Source organism: Vulpes lagopus, chromosome 11, assembly GCF_018345385.1.
Source record: "Vulpes lagopus strain Blue_001 chromosome 11, ASM1834538v1, whole genome shotgun sequence".
In the NCBI taxonomy this organism is placed as follows: domain Eukaryota; kingdom Metazoa; phylum Chordata; class Mammalia; order Carnivora; family Canidae; genus Vulpes; species Vulpes lagopus.
This window is the reverse complement of record NC_054834.1, coordinates 52,296,813-52,304,534: the sequence shown is the minus strand read 5'-3', so window position 1 is coordinate 52,304,534 and position 7,722 is coordinate 52,296,813. Positions and strand designations below refer to the sequence as shown.

Sequence of the window (7,722 nt, the reverse complement as noted above, 5' to 3'; positions counted from 1 at the left end):
AGTGCTGCCAGATTCCTGATCCTGCCCATACTCCACTCTGGATTTTCTTTCTGGTCAGGTTGCCACCCTCCAAAATGCACTCCAGTGACTCGATTGCTCTCCTGGCCACTGCCAGGCCCCGTAGGCACCCATCTGTTTTACTTACTGTGTGGATTATTGCTTAATCAATGGCTCTCTGGCCTACTGTCCATTCCCATATTTGAAACCGGATTGTAGTGGCTGCTCCGTAGTCGTGCACCTTGATCCTGCCTTCCTTTTCTGAGCTACCTGCTGCCCATCCCGCCCTCCCCGAATGCACTTTGCATCCACCCTTCAGACTCGGCATCAGACCCTTGGACACTCTCATCACATAAGGCTTCTCCAGTGGAATTTCCCTCTAGGTTTTGTTGCCACCAATGTTTCGGTTGGTGACATTTTTCTCTTCTTTTTGCTTTCTTCCTCTTCCTTTCCCTTTCTTCAAACTTATTCGGTGCCTGACAGTGTGCTAAGTAACTTACATGCATAAACATATTGAACTCTCAAGTATACATTCATTTTATAGATGGAAAAATTGAATCCTGGTGGTTAAACAACTCCCAGAATGAGTATATTTTGGACTGTAGAATCTGACCTCAACCTTGTAATCAATACGTATTGATTGAAAATGAATGAGAGTCGTAGTAGATTCATTCAGTCAACAATTTTGGAGGTCCTCCTCTGAGCAGATCATCTCTCTGGGCAGATTCTTCAGGAGATGAATGTGAAAGTATTTTATAAACATTAAATACGGGTCAAATAAAGTATACAGCCTATAAAACTTTTTTTTTTAATTTTTATTTATTTATGATAGTCACAGAGAGAGAGAGAGAGGCAGAGACATAGGCAGAGGGAGAAGCAGGCTCCATGCACCGGGAGACCGACGTGGGATTTGATCCCGGGTCTCCAGGATCGCGCCCTGGGCCAAAGGCAGGCGCTAAACCGCTGCGCCACCCAGGGATCCCTACAGCCTATAATATATACATTTACATCATATATGAATATATTCATGTGAGTACATTTGCATAAGTGTGCGTATGTGTGCACATGTTTATATTTATATATACATACATACAAATATGTTTACATTTTTGTTATCTGCTACAGAACAAAATTCTCTAAATTCAAGGTATCTCAGCCATTTCAAAGTCATAGAGAAGATCCCAAATATGAGAACACTTCCAGGTTGTCTGTCGACAGAGCTATAAGAAAATATGGCCTCATCATTTTTATAAACATAGACACAAGGGGGAGGAGATTTAGCAGCTTAATTTAACATGACTCAGAACCTGGTTATCATCTTCAGAAAGTGCTAGCACATTGGGTAGCCTCTGAGCGTCCTTAATCATTACATGTGGAGAGTTAATATGTCAGGTTGCGCGCTCTTGCTATATCTAGCCATGTATTATTGTAAATGCAAAGGTTAAACAAATCAAACAGAGATTTGATTTCTACTGTATGGTTGATGTCAAAACTGTATGAGCAAAAGTAATAAGATTTTCCCCATTCTCCCCAGCACTTTTCTACAGACCAATGCATTTACACACTTTACATAATCCTGAGAGATGCTCATAATACCTCCTAGTGCTCTGCATAGAAACCTAGAAATAAGAGGCTTCTTTCTTTGATTCTCCCTTGGCTCTATAATTTTGCAGTGCCTTCCTGTGGATGGGGTGACCTGCCCACACTCTGACGAGGTTTGGCCAAGAAACTTGCTTTGATCTCTAGAATGAGACAGAAGCGACAGTCTGCCAGTTCCAAACTTATGCCTCAAGAGTTCCTCTGGCTCTGTGTCAGGAGAACATGCCTTGGTGAAGGTGGTAGAGAATGAGACAGGAAGGGCAGAGACCCAAGTTCCTGGATCCTCCAGTTGAAGCCAGCCTACACCAGCCAACATTCATCCACCCTTGAACATGTGAATGAGAAGGTCAGAGTCAGCATAACCTTCCAGCTGATCCCAAACCAATAGATGCTTGTTATTATATGCTCACTGAGCTTTTGTGGGTGTCTGCTAAAAAAATCAGGGCTCACTTATGTTGATGAACTGCTTGGTAAGAGGACAAGAAGACAAGTTATTGTTTAGATGCAAGAAAGAAATTTAAATAAAATTAACAGAGAAAGCAAAACAGTGCCTTGTCTAGAGATGTGATCTGTTTTCATTGAAGCAACCCGAAGATGATCCAGGAGGGTAGCCAAAGCTGCCTCTGGGACCTCAGCAGAAGGCCTAAGAATTCCCTGGAACAGGAAAGATGCAGAGAGGGGGGAAAGACATTGGAGTTGGCCAAAGGAAGGATCTGGAAAATGTAATATGGTCAAATGAGCCAAAATTACAGAAGGTTGGTTTATTTATTATTTTTAAAATACATGTGAATTCTTCTACTGGGAAAAAGATCCAGAGTTTAGCATTACAGCTAGTGCCGGAGGAATTCAAGGGCTACTGGAGCAGAGATGAAAACTGGAAGTAGAATTGTTTTAAATTTGGAAGACATTTGGAAATGACTCAATCCAACTGTTGGTTTTTAAAACCTTTTCTGCTTCACCTCCTTTCTTCAAGCAACTATTTAGGTGGCCTTCTCATACACAATAGATAAGAGTCCCTACAGCTGAGTTCAGGATGGACTAGGGAGCACGGAACCCTACCACCCTAACTCCCTCAGTGTTCTCTGAGTCACTGTTGGAGAATTTTCAGGGCCCATCAAGGCCATGGAGGTCAACCAGCCCCAACAGGAGGCCTAGAACTTGAATACCTGGTGAAGAGTTTTATTAATAACTGAGCTACTCTAGGGCAGCCCTGGTGGTGCAGCAGTTTAGCACCACCTGCAGCCCAGGGTGTGATCCTGGGGACCCGGGATCGAGTCCCATGTTGGGCTCCCTGTGTGGAGCCTGCTTCTCCCTCTGCCTGTGTCTCTGCCTCTCTCTCTCTCTCTCTGTGTGTCTCTATGAATAAATAAATAAAAAATCTTAAAAAAATAACTGAGCTACTCTAAAGGATCTATTAATATTTCTGTACTTGTGAACATTAGAACATTATACTTTTTTTTTTCATTATAGTGTTCGCATTTTTTCTGTTTCATCCAATATAGAATACATTGATATGCTGAGGGCTACTTTGGGTCTTTGGAGAAATATAATTTCAAGAAATACTATCGACTTAATTTTAAATTATAAATTTGACATGAATTCTTGTCTTTCAGGGGGACTTTTGCTTACAAATGATCATTCTACTTCTTAAATTTTATTTAGTTTAGTCTCCACCGGATGAAGATCTTCTTTGCCTTCTGGCTCCGAGTTCAGTACATTTCTCTTTCCAGCACAGTATTATGCTTCAGGAGCTGATGAATCTCAATGTTCGGTGACCACCGTTTCTGACACAGGGTAGCTCCCTTCTATGACCGTTAAATTGGTGCCAAATGCTTGCAGCATCAGGCTAACGTGAATGTTGGATTAATAAACAAAGCCAAGATAAATTATAATATAATCCCTAGGCTAGAACAATTACAAACTAGAATCTTTATCCTTTCACCATAAAGTTCAAATTCTTTGATATGTTAAGCATGGCCCTACAGTCCATAAATTCTGCTGTGTGTCCCATTACCTCATGACCTACAGTTTTGAAATCCTGTTCAGGGATCCCTGGGTGGCGCAGTGGTTTGGCGCCTGCCTTTGGTCTAGGGCGCGATCCTGGAGACCCGGGATCGAATCCCACATCGGGCTCCCGGTGCATGGAGCCTGCTTCTCCCTCTGCCTGTGTCTCTGGCTCTCTCTCTCCTTCTATCTCTCAAGAATAAATAAATAATAAATAAATAAATAAATAAATAAATAAATAAATCTTTAAAAAAAATGAAATCCTGTTCAAAGTCTTCATAGTTCATCAGAAATGCCATGCTGGGCTGTGGAGTGTGGACTGCAGGGGTTGGTGAAGGATCTCAAGATGGCTGGATGAAAACTTGCTCTAAAAGCCATTGACTGGGTAGCTTTTGGGGAGATCATACCCCCAAACTGGAAGGCCATTGCCAACTCCCTGAAATCTTGGAATGAGATGCTTACCTCCAGGTTGGCTACTTTTCCTGAGAAACCACCTGCTACAAGGCCAATGTGGCAAAGGCTTGCTTGGTAGATGACTTTGAAAAGAAATTTAATGCCCTGAAGGTTCCTGTGCCAGAGGATAAATACACTGTCCAGGTTGATGCTGAGGGAAAAGAAGATGTGAAAAGCTGTGCTGAGTTTTTGTCTCTCTCAAAGGCCAAGATAGAAGAATATGAAAAAGAGCTGGAGAAGATGATGAACATAATTCCATTTGATCGGATGACCATTGAGGACCTGAATGAAGTCTTCCCAGAAACAAAATTAGACAAGAAGAAGTATCCCTATTGGCATCACATGCCAATAAAAAATGTATAAACTTGAGTTGGGGAGAAAGCCCTGGCCCTCATACTATAAACATTGGACATTAAAAATAATGATACGGAAGAAAAAAAAAAAAAAGAAGAAATGCCATGCTGCTTGATCTGTTACAACTTTGCAAATGCTGTTCCATTTCTATGGCTGCTCTCTTCACCAGTTGCCAACATGGTAAATTCTGCATCCTATAAAACACAGAGCCAGCGCTGCTTTCCATGATGGAGTAAAATAGCCCCACCTCTCTGTGACTTGTTTGCTGTGCACTTTGTTCTGGCATTGCACTGTATTATGACTGCATATACGCCCTGCCTCCATGACAATAGAAAACTCAACATGGCATCTCTTGTGTGGCAAGGATGCTTCACATACGGGAACTCACTTCATCTTCCAACTCGATGGAATGGAAGTATTATTGTCATCTCCATTTTACAGATGTAAATGAGTATGTACATGAGTATGTAAATGAGATGTACAGAGAGTGAGGCATAAAGAGGTTGCAGAGCTGGATGGGATTTGGATCCAGGCAGACAGATTCCAGAGGCTGCATATACTATGCCTCTTGACCTTGCAAACTCCCTAAATGTCTTGGTGCTTCAGTATTTGTGGATTTGAACCAAAGATATTAGGGTATACACAGTCTCCACTACAGCTACTGAGACGGACAGAGGTGTCTCATCTGGGAAGTTGCTGGTTTTCAAAGGGATTCTAAAAATGTGGGGACTGTAAAGCCCTTCATGAACTTGAATGGCAGCAATCACTATGCATTCACTCAGAAAGAAGATCAGAGCCATCCAGCCAATTATATGCTCCTTGGCTCAGATCATATTTTTTCACGGATCTTTTATCACATGACATCCCATATGCATTTGTTTAATGAAAGTGATGCTATCACCTCTCACTTTGCTTTCCCACAGTTCTGCAACTAAAACAGATTGGGGAAAGAGACTTCTTTTCTTTTTTTTTTTTTTTTTTTTAACTCCAAGAGGTGAACTGACAATCAGTGTTATATCTGCTACTTTCCTAATTTACCTTGGCTATTGGAGGAATTTTCTGATCATATTTCCCATTCTAATCACTCATAAAACAGCTATGGGGCCCTTGAATATTAACAAACAATGGTTCCAAAGAAAACAAGATCTTGGCTTGAGGGCATATTCAGTGATCTGACAGGTCAGCAAAGCATTCCTGTTGTGCACACTAGTCACAAAATGTCTGTAACCAGCATGATGCCATTGGTTATCAAAAACAGTCCACAATGAAAATAAGGTAGGGAGAAGCTTTAGGATGTGGAGAAAGGCACTAATTAAAACTAGTGATGCCAACTACAATGTTTCAAAATCCAGCTCATAGACAGCTCAACATCCAGTGAAATGTAATGGAGTGGCACAGATTTAGTGGAGTGTTGCTTTATGTCTCCAATTATAAAATTTAGGGCATGATAAAATAGGAAGTAGAAAAGGATTCCAGGAAGGACTGGATGACTGCGGGGCAAATCATCCCTCATGAATATATATATATATATATATATATATATATATATATATATATATATTCTAGATCATTTTACCAAACCAGGAGGGCACTGATTCAGATTCTCAAGTCTGGGATGTGCATATACCATTAGTTTGGTGTCAAATATCCACTACTGAACTTGGTTCCTTCCCAGTATATCTAGAGTGTCTGGCAAAAGACTTCTTTCCATTCTCTTTCTACCAAATATTTTCTACTTGGTGTGCAAGTCATTTTCTAAGGGGACACAGTGACTACAACATATTCAGGACTGTACCAGTTCTTCCCTGGTCCATTAATTAGGAGCCAAGGAGGACATGCCTCTGTGCATACGTTGCCAAGCCAGTCTACTATTACTGTTCTGTAGTTCTATTTGGGCATCTCACAGGCCCCTTGCAACTTATCAAATCCCAAATGCAACACAGTCATTGCTCTCTTGACAAACACATCTATTTTTTTTTTCATTCTAGGGCCTATTACTAACAATATGCTGATATTTCTATCTATTGGTCAAGTCAGAAACCCAAGTGGATGCAGAGAGCATTCTGGAAAGACTGTGAGAAAGCATAAAATAGAATAAAATTTGTACAGGAGAAAGGTGCAGAAGTAAAAGACAAACAATGAAATCTGTCATAAGGCATGGGAATGGGCACCTACTTCTTTCCTATCCCAGTGCCCACATTGCATCTATCACTAAGCTCAGCCTTTTCTATCCTTGAGAGAGCTCTCAAATCTCTTCATTTCTCTCTCCCCATCTCCCTAGTCCAAGCTACTATCATTTTGTCCATTTATTACTGCATTGGTTTCCTCTCTGATATCCCAAATCCTCTTATCTTTCCATAATCCACAGACTCACATTTATAATCCAAGCAATTTTTTTTCAGTGTAAATCTTATATCATCCTCCAACTTAAAACTCTTCTAGGTTTTCCACTGTTCCAAAAATAAACATCTAAATTCCTAGCAAGGCTATGACAAGGCAGCCCAGAACAGGCTTTGATTCTTCATTGATCCTACCATCTGGTTCTTAATTGTGCATAGATTTTTGTACCCCAGGGGACATTTGCAAATGTTTGGACTTAGTTTTGTCGTAATGGTCATGAGTATGCACTGGTTTCTAGTTTACAGAACCTCTAGATACTGCAAAAAAATTCTACATTACTAGGACAACTTTCTCACAACAAAGAATTAGTTAGCCTGCAATGTCAAAGTGCTGAGACTGATAAACCCTGGTCTCACCTTATCTCATGCACTTCTTCCCTTTCACTCCCTTCATTTCAGCTATTCCCTGCTTCTTTCATTTCCATGAATTCACTGTATTTAACCACATCTTCAATTTTTCAGTATGGTATTCCTTCTTCCTGGAATAATCTGCACATTCTCCACTCTAACCCCTAACGTTTGACTTGACTCACTCCCCCTCATTCTTAGTTCACAGCTTAGTTACCTACGCGGGGGAGCATTTCCTGAACCATCACACTAGATTGGATTCCTTTCCCATATATTCTCAGATACCCAGTATCTTCCCTCATAAATACACCGTTATTGTCAGCCTTTCCCGCAATACTATAAATTCCTTGAGGGTAGGACACATCAGCCTCATTGACTTGAACTCCAGAACCTAATATTAATCTCTCAAAATATATCTAAAGTAATCACTTAATGAATAAGTGCATGCATGCATGAATGAATCAATGAATTAGAATTCCAATACTATACAATTTTGGCAAACCAGCTCTTGGCTTAAATTAAAGTTGGCCTATGTGGAAGGCAACTGTTTTATAATTGCTGTTAGCAT

The 7,722-nt window shown here is 40.7% G+C and overlaps 1 pseudogene; it reads left to right on the top strand.

Moving 5' to 3' along the window:
• The first annotated feature begins 3,946 nt into the window (after positions 1-3,946).
• LOC121471778 lies at positions 3,947-4,416 on the top strand (annotated as a pseudogene).
• The last annotated feature ends 3,306 nt before the right edge of the window (positions 4,417-7,722 follow it).